This window comes from Phyllopteryx taeniolatus, chromosome 14, assembly GCF_024500385.1.
Source record: "Phyllopteryx taeniolatus isolate TA_2022b chromosome 14, UOR_Ptae_1.2, whole genome shotgun sequence".
In the NCBI taxonomy this organism is placed as follows: domain Eukaryota; kingdom Metazoa; phylum Chordata; class Actinopteri; order Syngnathiformes; family Syngnathidae; genus Phyllopteryx; species Phyllopteryx taeniolatus.
In genome coordinates this window covers 6,039,867-6,055,098 of record NC_084515.1, presented here as the reverse complement: position 1 = coordinate 6,055,098, position 15,232 = coordinate 6,039,867, and the positions used below count along the sequence as shown (strand labels likewise).

At 40.5% G+C, this 15,232-nt stretch overlaps 1 protein-coding gene across 2 annotated transcripts in view; it reads right to left on the bottom strand.

The window, feature by feature from the left end:
• Positions 1–14,963, bottom strand: part of spsb4a (splA/ryanodine receptor domain and SOCS box containing 4a) — an 87,537-nt gene extending 72,574 nt beyond the window's left edge. For both annotated transcript variants that reach the window (XM_061797811.1, XM_061797809.1), the window contains exon 1: positions 14,749–14,963. The gene's annotated coding sequence lies outside the window, so the exon portion shown is untranslated. The remainder of the gene's footprint in view (positions 1–14,748) is intronic.
• Positions 14,964–15,232: the final 269 nt, after the last annotated feature.

The following is a 15,232-nucleotide window of genomic DNA, read 5'->3' as shown; positions in this document are numbered from 1 at the left end:
AAAAACAAATGTGTGTAAGTGTAAAACCTGACTCTATACCAAATCTCCTCGTCAAGAAACTGTGTTCAGCTGTTCTGAATTGCTCCTTCTTAAAACAATAGGTCCCACCCAAATACCTCAATACATACAGCATAATGCTGCCATGAGAACTAAAGACATAGAATAAGCAAGCGCGCGCACACACACACACACACACACACACACACACACACACACACACACACACGCATGTCAGATTTAAGGATTTAGGATGTAGGCCTACACGGATGACGTCTCCACTATAAACATAAAAATGAGAGTGGGAATATAGAGCCAAAAATAGGACGGGAACAATAAGCGTCTTATCATCTCCTGCATCGTTTCCATATCTCCTCTGCAGCCCCTCCTCCTTAACAGAAGGAAATGCTTCCCTGGGGCCATATAAAATTTATCACACCCAGGAAGTAATACTATTTGCTAGCTCACTGACGTTGGATGTGTATTCCTGCTACTTTTCCTTTGAGTTCACACACATGCGCACACGCACGCGCACACGCACGCACGCACACACACACACACACACACACACACACACACACACACACACGCATTTGACTCTCCGGTTACACCGTCACCGCCGGTGTCTTTGACTTATTCAAGGCGATCATTAAGATCTGTTACAGACACAAAAAAACAACCTGGACCCTGTGATACTTTTCTTATGGCATCATTCAACCCACTGCCACAACATCTGTCATTTTAAAAAAAAACGCTGTTCTTTCCCAACCAAGACACTGAGGGGAGAAGAATGTCGACCCCCACTTTGTGCCCTAGATCCTCACCAAGTGTCAAAGTAAAATAAATTAATAAGTCATAAGCAATGACAGAAGTGCTCTGCGATGTGAACCTGATGCCCTTGATATCCTTCCGACTTCTTTAGCTTTCATAAATGCAAATATTCCTCTCTCAATCTACTTCTCATACACACACATTTACCTCCCTGAGAGCTCAACTTGTGTCAACCCTGTCAAGTGGTATGATTTGTCTCTCCCTCTCTCTTTCTCTCAAGCCCGCACACATGCAAAGCAAAAAGTGCTGACTGGATGACAAAACATAGTAGTAAGCTCATCATCAAAGCGGGTCTGTCCATACCAATCTGTAAACAGAGATGATGTATCGGGAAATAATCAGAATCATCTTTATTTGCCAAATATGTCCAAAAAAAACACAAGGAATTTGTCTCCGGTAGTTGGAGCCGCTCTAGTACGACAACAGACAGTCAATTGACAGAGAACACTTTTGAGACAAAGACATTGAGAAAAACAGTCACTGAGCAATAAAGGGTTGCTAGTTATCTGGTAATGCCGGTACAATTTAAAAAAAATAATAATAATAATTTTGACAATTGTGCAAAAAGATGCAGAGTCCTCTAGCACTTAGAGCAGTTTGAATGACTAATGACTAAGAAATGTGACAACAAACCTAAGACAAAAAAATTGGCAGCATGTTGCGATGGGATTGTAGGTTAGCTGTTTAAGAAGTTGATTGCAAGAGGGAAGAAGCTGTTGGAAAGTCTTCTAGTTCTAGTTTGCATTGATCCGTAGCGCCTACCTGAGGGAAGGAGCTGGAAGAGCTGGTGACCGGGATGTGGAGTGTCCGAGAGGATTTTGCACGCTCTTGTATGATATGAGCAATAAAACGTGAAATTGCAACATGAAGGAATAATATAACAGCTAATAAATGTAAACCAAATGGGAGGCTGCATGCAATGCCCCACACATCAAAATAAAAGATAAAGACAACATTTACACAATACTGGTAGACTATGGCATGGGCCAGTTACCATTGTCAAGGTGTACCGTGGTTAAAAAATTCACAGCATCAAATCTGCTAAAACTTTTCATCAGTGGGATGAGTTGTTTTTTTTTTCTTTGAGTCATCAGTACAAACAAAGTGACAACCCTGCAGTCAGTGAGCCCTACGACCTTTACCCTTGTTGAAAAAGTCGGCTCTTTTTTGGGTACCGCGGCGCGGTAGATGAAGGATATGCAAAACATACTTATTAGGAGTGGCTGCTAAGTGCTTGTGTTTACTATATTTTGTTACCATTTGGTGGTTCAAGCGATTGAGCGTGCACCAGTGGCTGTGTCTATCCTCCCTCTATCCTAAACCACCTGTTAGGGATTACAATTCATTCTAACTAGTGGTGGTAGGCGAAAATAAATTAGCTAATGATGTTTAGCTACGTTACCGCAGACGTGCAGTTGTGAAACTTAAGCCAGTTGTACAAACCCCGATTCCAATGAAGTTGGAACGTTGTGTGAAACATAACATAATACAATGATTTGCAAATACTTTTTCAACCTATATATTTAATACACTACAAAGAGAATATATTTAATGTTCAAACTGATGAACATTATTGTTTCTTTTCAAATATTGTCTCATTTTGAATTTGAGGCCTGCAACATGTTCCAAAAAAGCTGAGATGGGGGCAACAAAAATATAGAAAAGTTGAGGCATGTTAAAAAAAGACCTGTTTGGACCATTCCACAGATGAACAGCTTCATTGGAAACAGGTGATTGTCATGATTGGGTATCAGGGCGCATCCCCACAAGTCTCAGCTGTTCACAAGCAAGGATGGGGCGAGCAAATAGTCCAACAGTTTAAGAACATTTGTCGACGTGCAATTGGAAGGAATTCAGGGATTTCATCATCTACGGTCCATAATATCATCAAAAGATTCAGACAATCTGGAGAAATTGCTGCACGTAACCGGCAAGGCCGAAAACCTGTGCCTGTAACCTCAGGCGGTACAAAAGAAAACTGCACTGAGGTTGGGCTCTACTCCTCTGATGACTGATGACACACCCTATCAAACCGTGGGCTGTTACATTTGTGTGCCTTTAAATTTGAGACTGCTCCTAATCGTAGCCATGTGCCTGGGTATACAGCAGCGAGGCCTCACATGGCGCAGCGGAGCTCTGGCTTCCGCTATGAGGCTCTGAAGTGGCCTGATGAATGCCTGTGCATGGTGGTGGTGAGACAAGCATGATGTTGTGACCACAAGCTCTCAGACAGCGGGACCACAGAACCCATCTCAGCCTTTTTAAATAGTCACCACACTGTCATGAAAACTAACTTATCTTTGATGGAATATCAACTGTGTGCTGGAGGGGGATAGCACGCACTGTATGGCCACAAAAGACACAGGACATTGACTGTGAGCACTTGAATGACAAATATTTTATCTGAACTGAACAACTGATGTGTGATCATGAAAGTCACCCTCATTACAGAGGCCACCTCACCAGAGGTGGGTAGTAACATCCTATATTGACGTTTTTCGTTAAACTGTACTTGAGTAATTTCAAAGCAACACACTTTTTACTTTTGAGTATTTCGATTAACAAATAGCTGCTGCTTGTGTAGCTAAATAAAAACTTTTTTAAAAATTATAATCAGCCACATTAAAATTACATATCTGCACATATCTCACTGTTGACTGTGCTCTGATCTCTCAGTAAACAATGCGAATTAGCCTCAAGCTTCATTTCAATGTCTTGATCACAGTTTAATAATGTATAAAGTATACACACTAAACCACCTCTATCAATGATTTATTATCATATTTCTATTTAGATTCTGTGACATTTGGATTTCTGACCTTTTCATCAAACCTGTGCTGAGACGTTTCTATTTGCAGCTTCCTATCACTTTCCTTATCATTCTCCCGTTGCTCTTTGGGCTTTTCCGCCTTCTCCCACATCTCCCAACTTGTCCTGTGATTAGTCACCTGCATCCTTTCCTGTCTGAAATGACTCACTCCAGCACCAGCCTCCTTCCCGCTGATGTTCTCTTGTTCATCAGTCTTTCCTTCCTCCTTTTCTCTCTCTCTCTCTCTCTCTCTCTCTCTCTCTCTGCCCACACTCACCAATACAAGCTGCTTCCCTTTTTCTTTTGGCTCTACATCTGATCTTGCATCCCTCTAGCCAAACCTCTCTTCTTCGACTGTCACTCCTTCTGCTTCTAACCCCAATGTCTCTTCCTCAAACACCCCCACCCATCCTCAGCAGTGCCCGTCAACATAAATCACACTTCTATTCATCACTGTCAGAATTTTTTTTTCATGCCAGGTCCACAGAACACACGCAATTCTGACTCATCTGCCAAACTTGTGCCCATCATTTAGCTCTCTATTAGACAATAACCAAAGACTCAGCTGGAAGCCCCAGCTGCACTATTACCAACTCCCTGCTGGGGGCGTGTGTGTCTGTATGCATCGGATCCTTTTCAGACTGATTTGTTTAAGGCTTAGTAAGTGTTATCTAATTGGAATTATGCATGTGTGGTCTTCTGTGAAAACCCAGCTACATAATTAGGGAAGGCCAGCCACACATCGGTCGCCCCCGACACTTCCCCTCTAAGATGTAAATATTCATGAGACTTTAAGCACTTTCATGAGCTTCATAATTGTGGCCCAAAAAAGCCAGACGGAAAGAGACAAAGACAAAATGAGGAGAGCGAGTGGGAGGCTGATAAACAAATGCCCTCACACATTTTAAAGACAGGGTGCCCCTGCAGCGTGGCAGATTCTATCACCACAGTCGGGCCGTTTGTTGTATATTTCCACAGTCGCTAAGCTGATGTCACGGAAATGTCATGAGATAAGAAAAGTGGCACTTCAGATGACACGTTGTGAGAGTTTTCTCAATTGAAAGGATGTTAACTACCGCTACTGTGATGATGGAGGCCTTGCTGCAATATATGGACGATGTGTTGCACCATACAAACCTATAAAAGGGTTCTGACCCACAGCTACAGCGCTCTACCAAGTCAATAGAGCAGCGTTTGCTTTCGTTAGGAATTGAAAAATATCTTGTCTGGCTTCAGCTTAAAATGTCTGCCAACTATGAGCAAAAAAAAAATTCATATCAAAAACTACACACTCCCGCGTGCTGAAATCAAAACTGATCTCAGGTACAGTAAGTCTATAAAAGTGCTTCCAATGGTTAAAAAAAAAATAAAAATGTGAGAACAACACTTAAAAGACAAAATTGTCCATCGGTGTGAACGTGAGTGTGAATGGTTGTCTGTATGTGCCTTGCAATTGGATGGCAACCAGTCCAGGGTGTGTCCTGTCTCTCGCCCAAAGACAGTTCGGATAGGCTTCAGCTCACCCATGAACCTAATTAGGTGTAGTGGTATAAAAAAAAAAACAATGCATTAGAGATGGTTCCAAATCTGATTGTTTAGACATTCTATTCAACAACTGCCTCTAAAAAAAACTATTCAAAAATGAAATATATTTTGAAAAGGAAATTGGAAAAATTATCTTTTAAATTATAAAAACTAATGACTACAACTGTGACCAAAATATGGAGCTGAATTTTGTCTCAGCCTTATACTCTTTTCCTTTTTCAAGTTGATCAGCAAGCTTACTCATGGGAAACAACCAGCTCTTAAATCTGAATCTTCAGCAACAATGTATTTTGCCCAAGTGTCGCTGCGGTACATCTTCCTAATACTGATAACCACATTTTGGGTAAAGTAAAGGGGGTCCTTTACGATGGTCTTGACCTACGACGTTTCAGGGTTACGAAAGGGTAACTTTTTTTGTTGAATAGGTATAGAATAGTTTGTTCTCTTTTTCGGTTACCGGTTTATATTTGATGATTTTATATTTATGATAGAGATGGGGTATAGGTTAGTTATTTGGTATTGAACAGACTCATCAACTTTACTACGCCACATCGATGTTTAGACCTTAAAGTCAACTAATTGCTAATCACGTGTTTTTGACATTTTGTCTTCCAATTGCACAATTTACAGACGGCTTACGACTCGCCCATCAGCTGGCGTCGCCAGACTATAACGCTCTGTGGAGGAGACACTCTTCATAGGTCTGTGCGGGTCCAAGAGTACTAAACATAAGATGGTTGTGGATGAGCATAGCGGTTAGCCTCTGGTCACTAGTTTTGGCTCGTCCAATCGCCGCTAGTCTTAAAAGATTCATACCAGAGGGACCAGGGGACTGTCAACGAGAAATGAGGGAAGCAGCAGAAAGTGAAGCCTTGTATGTTATCTCTTGTATCACACAGACAAATGCAGGTGAAAAAATATCAGGGACGTCAACAACTAATCGACTTTCATCATATTAGCGTCAACAACAAAACATCTTCTTGTTTAACCCTTATTTGTCAGACTACGTGTGTTCCGACTAACGTACCATTTCGGATTACAGTAGTATAATGGGAACGACTCTCCATTGTATGCCAAGGAACTCCCGCAGTAAACTTACATTTGTGTAAGGTGTCATGACACTGGAAGAAGCCACGAGTAGAGCGCCGGATGCTTTAATATTCAATTTTGCGCCCTTAAACGGACCAATTGCCTTTTACTGGGCTCACGCTACCATATTTCCTATAAAGGCTACAAAAAGGGCTATTAGTTTTAACATGGGTAGGAGTGCAGTCTGGTCTATTTCCGGCTATAGGAAGAAACCAGCAAAGATTTCTGGTACAAAACCTTGAAAGATGAGATGCGAGAACTCCTAAGAGAGACTCGGATGTAAAATTCCACTGTATCTCTTTCCAATGTGACATTGCATACAGAACAGAATAAGACTGAAGATATGTTTTTCTTCAAAATATTTTAAAAAGAAAAGCCCGCTCTCCGTTTCAACATGAAACGAAAATGCCATTCATATAGTGCCATGAAAACAGAGTACAGCAGATTCAATATTGAGGAACACACACACACACACACAATTAGACTTTACACCGATTTGATTGGGCTGATCGGTATCGGCCGATATTTAGCATTTTATGCTGATCGGCTTTAAGGTCATAATTCGCTGATCCGATCAATGACGTCTTTTGACGTAGTACTGTAAATATCTGACGGCCAAAGAAGTTAGTTTAAAAAAAAAAAAAAAAACGTCTGTGGTGTAGGACAGACAACACGTCGGAGACAGGCAACACGTAATGCCCGGATCAGACTACAAGACAAATTTGCTCTTTCACGATTGCACTGTCAGACTACTGCAATAAAATATTGTATTCCGCATTCCGTTTTTTACGATTATTGGACTTTATCTTGAACACTCAAATGCGACCGGATACACTCGTTACCGTGGCGACGACGGTATTGTAAGGAGAAAATGGGGAAAAACGTGTGTTGGTGGTCACCAGTCCTCAGGACAGGAGAGGATGTTCGTTTAAGGGTTGCTTGAGGTATGGTCACATAGTTTTAATACGATACGGCTCACAAGCAGGCAATAAAATGTTATGTAGCCTAGCAAACTAGCAGTAGCACGAACGGTTGGACGTAAACATGCTGTCGTTCTGTCGAATCATGCTCTAAGGTTTCGGTGTGGGTGAAGTAATTTAATTCAAAATAAAGTAATTACAGTAAGTTAGCACCCATTATTTCTGTCATGTAATGTTGGTTTGACCTGACTGATTAGAATACACGATCTGACTAGAGCAGTGATTTCCAACCTTTATGGAGGCAAGGAACATATTTTACAATTGAAAAATCTCACGGCACACCAATAAACAAGAATGTCACAAAAAGTGGATACATTAATTACTGAATTTACTTCCTGCCATCTAATAGAAGACCATTAATTTGTTCTGTCTGTCACTATGCCTCACTGGCATAAATAGAGGAACAAAGTAAATATAATTTTTTGAGCAATTAAGTACACAAGTACATACAGGAAATGAACAGGTCATTTAAATAGACACATTCCTCCATCTTGTGATCAGATCGGTTATTTAAACTCGCTGATCGGTGATTGGCCCCAAAATCCTGATTGTGTAAAGCCTGACTACAAAATAAGCAAAAGATCACCAACTCAGACGCTGCCATCATTTATATGCAAATTAGCTCACTTTCCAGGAACAACAAAAGCTGGTTCACACGTCCCATCCGATCAGAAGAGACGTCAGGAGGGATGATTGGGAACCTCCGGGAACCAAAAAACATGTAACAAGAGTGGGGATGAAAATCTGTATTGAGGCGAGAAGACCCGGATGTTTGTATGGACCACTTTGATAAGCCAAAGCCTGCTACAATCTGTCCTGAAATGACTGGCAAACCTCACACATGCTGAGAACATAGCAGTGACAACCTGGTCCTCAAAATACAGATGAGACGACCGAGCAGAAATGCATCGTCTTACAAGAAGCCGCAAATTTGCCACTCTAAATACACACCACGCTTGACTAACTCTATGAGGAAATATGCTCATATTACCATGAATTGCAAGATTACTTAATGGTCCTATGCTATACATTTTTTTTTCATGTTTCATAATCTTTGAAGTCCTTTTTTGTGTTAGCAAGATAATTTGGGTTGAAAATGCCCAGGATGCAACTTTTCAAGTTACTGTAGTTGGTCTTTTACACCTGGAAATTGAAACGGACGGATTTCTCATTAATATTCGATGCGTAAATAAGCTTTCCTCTGACTGGATTGCTGTTCATCTTCATGTAAATATGGAAACAGCTTTGCTCTGACTGGTCCTTGGCAATATTACGGAGTCTTGTGGCGGCCAAGCGATCATACCAACATGTTTGGATTTTTCTACCTAGGGTCTTACTATCATTGTGAAGCAGAATTCACCAAGTGTTTTTTGGATTATTGGCCCACTAATAGGGAACGTGAGCTGAAAGATGTGGGTGAAAATAAAAAGATAAACCACATTCTGGTAACAATGACTGCAAGCTTCGCTATTTTATACACGGTTACATCACAAATTCTAAATATAGTTTAGTATTGTAAAAAAATAATAATAATAAAATAAAAAAACGTACAGATTATAAAAACCGCAATTGCGGCCTAATGTGCCTCATGGCACTGAGAACTCTAACTAATGCAGGTGTGCAGTCATTTGAGGAAAAAAAAAAAAAAGTAATCCACGACTTGAAAGCAGACACATGATGGGTTTCATTATCGTGGTCTCTAAACCAATCAGAGATGGTGAAGAGGGGGAATGCTCCATCTGATTGGTTATGTGCGTGTGTGCGCGGTTGTGCACGCGCATGTGTTTGAAATGCAGCCGTTCGTGTACACAAAGCTGTTTTCTAACGGGAAGCCTGTAGCTGCAGGTACAGATAATTGAGCGGCATAAATGGAATTAGTTCCAAAGCCTAACGCCACAGCGATGATGTGGGAACATTTTTTATTCAAGCCAGATGAATGCGACCATCCCGCTAACACCAACGAGCTGGTACATGTATGTTGAATTTGTAGGAAGTCATAACAAAGACAACACAACTTAAAACCTCAAGATGACAGAATCCATTTTAACCACAACCATCGTACCAAACTTCTTCGGCAGGGAACAAAAAACATGGTGGGACGTTTCCCGGCAGCTTGCAATTGGGAATACTTTGCCCAACAATGCAAATAAAAACATGACTATGGCGCACAGCTGCTCCCATTCTATACAGTATAGCGTTACTCCCTATTTTAAGAGCTTTACTGTAGCCATTGAACATGTTGACAAAGCCGCATTTAAAGAAAGGCTGCAGAGTTTTGAAAAGCAGTACAAATTTTGAATCAAAACAGGTTGCTTTGATCTACTTGTGATTGCTACTTGGCACTTTTTCTTAACCAATTGGAAAATTGATTGGCAGTATATTGCCTATTAAGGCATTAATGACTGTTTATACCTCTGTGCCAAATTTTTATTTGTGGAAGTGCAATTTTTATGAACAGAGCCTGAGTCTGTTTTATATTTTTTAATCTAAGATATTTTATTTTTTGTTCTACATTACAATGTCAATATTTATTATTCCTGGAATTAAAATTAAAAGGGAGTTGTTCCTCATAAGGATGCACTTTAATTATTATGCTCAACAGTCATTATGTCAGTGGCATAAAAACCATCAACAATACTATCATTTGTCATGATAGTTTTTGGGGAAATATATCATCCTAAAAAAAAATCTGCCATCATGACAGGCCTAAACACATAATATACTGAGAGAGAGCAAGAGCAATGGATAACACAAAAATAGAGTAACAACTATAATAAAAATCTGCAATATAGCAGGACCGCAAAGCAAGAACCGTGATATAGTGGAGGATTACTGTATCTGTTATGATAAATTGCAGGGACCCATTGTTTCCATGACGTGGATCCCGGGACTCACATAGTCTCAAGTGTAAAATGATCTATACATATGTACACTTTATACTCTACATTTGTATGGCAGCGGCAGAGATTCGCTCACTTTAAACCCAGAAATGTCGTGTTGCCGCTCAGGTGAGTTGAGCGGGTCGGTGCCAACCACGAAGTAGGCCGGTACTAGAATATTAATAGACGAAAGTAGGTCACAAAAGCAATTTCAAATCCAATCGTTTTGCAAGTCTTATGCCGTTTATTACCTTTTGCATTAAATCAACGAATCGCATGGATGTCAAACTTAAAACTAAATCATCTTTGACTGTTATGCATAAAACGGTTGAAAAAAATTTTGGTTTTTGATGGCATAGGATCTTTAAGGTATTGTGTCATTGCATTGTCTGCTGCTTCATAAGAAGAAGCAAATTTGTCACCCTACATCCCATGCTTAACTAACTATATGAGAAAATGTGCTCATATTACCATGAATGGCACAATTACTAAAGTTGTGTCATTGCGATGAGTCAGCTGATTCAATACTCACGCTAACACAGAGTTTGCACTTAGCCACAGTGAAGAAAACTAAGAACACATCACTGACTGATAACAACAGTATAAAATCCATTCTGATTCCATTTGATGGTATAAAATGCTGTACACACATTTACAGTATATGGTTATTATTTAGAGTGCAACCTCCTGTTCCGGGATGCTGGTCGGTGTTTATTTTCTTCATACTGAGAATCAATTTATCCCAAAGGAAATACTGAATTCATCTATTGGTCTTATTATAGCTTTATTAACATGATTAGACTGAATGGGAAGCTGTAGAGAGAGGATTATTGCTTGTGATTTGGAGGCAAGCCAATGCGGTACATGTTCCAGTGCACATTCTGTTTTTCTTCTATTCAATTCAATTTCATTTCTGGAGAAGGCAATGGAAAAAAATCTTTCAGGCTACATTTACACCATGTTTCCAAGAGCACGGCAAAACGGGACGGCCGTGGTTGCTGTAGATGGCTGATGAGATCCTTAAATTGTCGAAAAATTTGCCGCGTTAAGTCACAGTGCGGATGACAAACCTAGTTGGCCTTAGTAAAACGGGGTGCATCAACTCAACCCAACAGTACATTATAGGGCATAACACAACTTTGAAGCGGTACGTACAGGAAGCATCGTATTCCCCGGCAGCTTACATTCGCCACCTACAAATTTTCTGAAGCTAAGCTAAACTTGATTTACCTACAATGCCCACTGTGACAATGTAACGGTAATGTTGAATGTGAGAGAAAGAGAAAGAAATGAAAGAGAGAAAGTGCACTGTCCATTTTATATGTACATGACTAACGGGCTCTTTTGCATGTTCTGTTACAAGATACTATGGATAAGAGAATTTGTTGTTCACAGAAAACTAATATCAAACATTTATTGAATGGCAGTAATATTAGAAGATGCTGGAGCCAGGCCCAGCACGGGAGTGTCATGCAATTCTGCCAGGGCCACAAATGTGCTCTAAAACTGCCTGGTATCCACACGTTTCATCCGTAGAAAGCCTTGACACAACGTGAGAAAGGTGAGGGACCCCATCAGAATGTGACGGGTCAGGAGGAAACATACTGGCATCGGCCTCCAGTACTCAGCAACCCAGTCCACCCACGGCTCATCACGGAATCAGATCAATAACTGCTTTTTCTTTATCTGACATAACAACAACTGCGTTTCTGTTTGGCACTATAATGTGCTAACAATTTAGGTAAGCTTTTCAGACTTTTTCCCAAAACTAAGTGACTTTCCTCATCACACAATGAATCCCAGCATCAGACACAAAATGTGGTGATCATTTGCTCTTCGACTGAGTCTAATTTCAGGGCTATGCCGGATCTGATCTTTGAGCCTGCTTCCTGTGTCATACAACAATCACAGTGGGGGAGGTGGGAGAAATTAAGTCATGAAAAATAATGACAGCCGATGGAAAAACAACTCTTCAAGCATCAGAGAGCAAGTGGGTAGAAATAGACAAAGTCTATACAATTCAACTTTGAGAGTGAGATGCTGACTAATTGATGTGCACTAACACTGAGTCAACTCCCACGTGTTTTTTTTTTTTTCCCAAACTGGCAGATAAAGTCACTTTGTTTCCTCATCACTCCTCTGGAAGATGTGAGACTTTCCTGGATACACCATCACAAGGATTGCACCATCTTGCTTATTCTGTTATCAATGTCAGTAATTCCGTTAAAATTACAGACAACAGGCTGTAATATAACAAAATGACAACGCTTCCCTCAAGCTCCAAGAACCTCACCACTGAAAAAAGTGTCTAAATGAGCCAACAGGCTCATTTAGGAGAGGCAGTAGGAAAGAAAAAGCTCTGGCCCAGGGAGGACGATGCTAATAGACTGTCTTATGTTGACAATACATTGAAGCCCCGTTTATAACGGGGGGGATACGTTCCAGATCCACCTGCAATAGGTGAATATAGTACTGGTAAATTTAAACACCAAAATGTTCAACCTAACCATATAATTTCATCTAAGGAACGTCCACTAGCTTAATGATAACATATAATGTTAAACACCAGACGAGCTAACAGAAATTGGCATAAATGTTACAGTAAATTATAAACCATCAAACAACTGCTACTTTAACACACATGGAGCAGCAACACATACAAACAGAGCATACAACAATACTCACAGGCGTACACAGTCTTCCCCAACTATTTGCGATAGGGACGGAGCCTTGCCACAAATCACGAGGGTAAAGCCATGACATTATTAAAGAGACAAACTTCAGGTGTACACAACATGTTTTGCTTAAACTAATGGACTCAAATATAGAAATACTATGAATACCCTATGTTAAAACATAGGTCTAACATTACAGATTGACATGTTTAGGGGTGAGATAAGGATTTGAAAATGTGAAAGTTGAATAATTAACTGGGAGTTTTGAAGGGTTTAAATGAGTTGAGGAGAGGGTGAATCAGCAAAGGTCAAGTGATGATGAGGATGGGTAGGCCATGGTTTAGAACATGGGGAGAAACTTTGTGCTAGTGTGAAAGATAATATTTATTTTACAAAAATGAAGACAAGTGATAAGTTACATTCAAATGAGGTGGGGGTGCAGAGCAAGGAGAGAAGGGAGGTCCTGGCGAGCAGCTGATCTCCTGTAGTGACTGGCTGGTATGATTGTGTAGACAGACAAATGACTCTTTGTCGCAATTTCAACACTCCTCCTCCATCTTTCAGTCCCCATCCCCCACATCGTGACGGGCCATCCATCAAGCAGAAGACACACGCACACACTTTTATGGGTGTGGTTGGGTCCCAGTTCCCTGATTCTGCTTTCATTTTAATCTCATCCTCACCCCACATGCTCTGAATCTCATCCCTCTTTTGGCACGCGAAGGCTATCCTGTCTTCTCTCCTTTACATGTCCTTGTCACCCTCCCCACCTCGTATACAATGCGGAGTAAATGTCAAGGTAGCTGCAGAGGGACCTGACCACTCATAGCAGTGCAAGGACCGATTCCACCATTGAAAAGTGCACTGTGCACAGGATGCAAATCTGTTTACAGATTACAAATCCATAATGCACTGATTTGAACACCGACAGAGCATAGAGCATATATGGCTGTGAGTATTGGTGTATGCTCGGTTTGTACATTTCGCTGCTCCATGTGTTAAAGTAGCAGTGTTTTGAAGCTTTAGAATTACCATAACAAATATGGTTTTGTTGAACAATTTGATGTTTAAAAACACAATGTTTAATTCTCTTCTCTTTTATGTCAGTTTTACAGTAAACTCCAACTGGTGTTGACACAAGCAAACATGCTTTGCCTCTTATTTGGAGAACTATGCAAGTGAGAAAGAGAGAACAGGCCCTAAGGAATACTTGAAAAACTGTTTTAATCAATTTAAGTGTTTTAAAAAACGTTGATATGGGTTTGAATCATAAAGCAATAAAACTATAGAACAAATGTTTTGCTCTTACTCTATCTCGGATTTTAACCTATTGCAGGTGGTTCTGGAACGTGTCTCCCGCGATAAACGGGGGTTACCTTTTCTATCACATGGACAGCCACAATACATATAGGCAGCTGCACAGTCATTGTAACAAAACGTGCACTTACAGTTGTCATAATAATATCATTTTGACTTTACTGAACAACAGAAAGGCAAAATATTAGTTACACTTCTCAGTTCAGTTCCAACTACAAATTATTGAATCAACACCTCTGGAGTAGTATGAGTGAGTAGAACAGTGTAATGTGTGGCTTTTCTCTTATTTGAACAGGTGGCTAGAGGCACCACAATGAAAAATACAGCAGATGTTTGCTTATCGGCTTGGAATTCTCAAACACACCAATGGATGGGGGACCCCTTAGGGCTCTACTGTGGTCCCCGGTGGGAAAATGTTTCCCAGTTTAGCTCCATTAAACTTTCCATTTTAACATAGTCTCGCACAGAGGAGACTTAAGGGTGGCATGAGAAGAGATTAGAAACATTTCTGTATTAAAATAATAGCAGAAACTACAAGACTGCATGTAATAAACATCAACAAACAAAGGCAGTCAACTACACGCCATAATCAGCGGTACTCAACCGGTGTAAACACAAACACTCACCGCACGGAAGAAACTCTACTCGTCTCAAAACGTCACTTTTTTTGGGTGGTTGTCAAATTAAAAAAAATAATAATAAACGAGGCTTCTACTCTTCGCCGTTAAGGGCCCGATGCTATTCCAGCGGTGTTCTGAACAAGCAATTGACTGTCGTGTTTCTTTGTTGCAGTTAAATGGGAGCTCGAGGAAGCCGAGCGGCCAAACCCCAACGCTGTGTGGCCATTAATTCAGCAACTCGCGCGCTGATTGGTCGCGTCCATCGCTTCAGCTCTCACGCTATTGGCTGAGGCTCTGGTGCTATGTTTAAGGGCTGTATATAAAGTCCGCCAAATTGAAAACTTGTAACGTTTGCTCGTTTATTGGTTGTCAATGTAAATGTACGTATAGTTTTTATTATTTCAGAAAACAATAAGCCTTATTAATCACTATTAGAATAGCATAAAAATCAACATTTAGTACAATATCATATGTGCTCATGGTGCTGGTA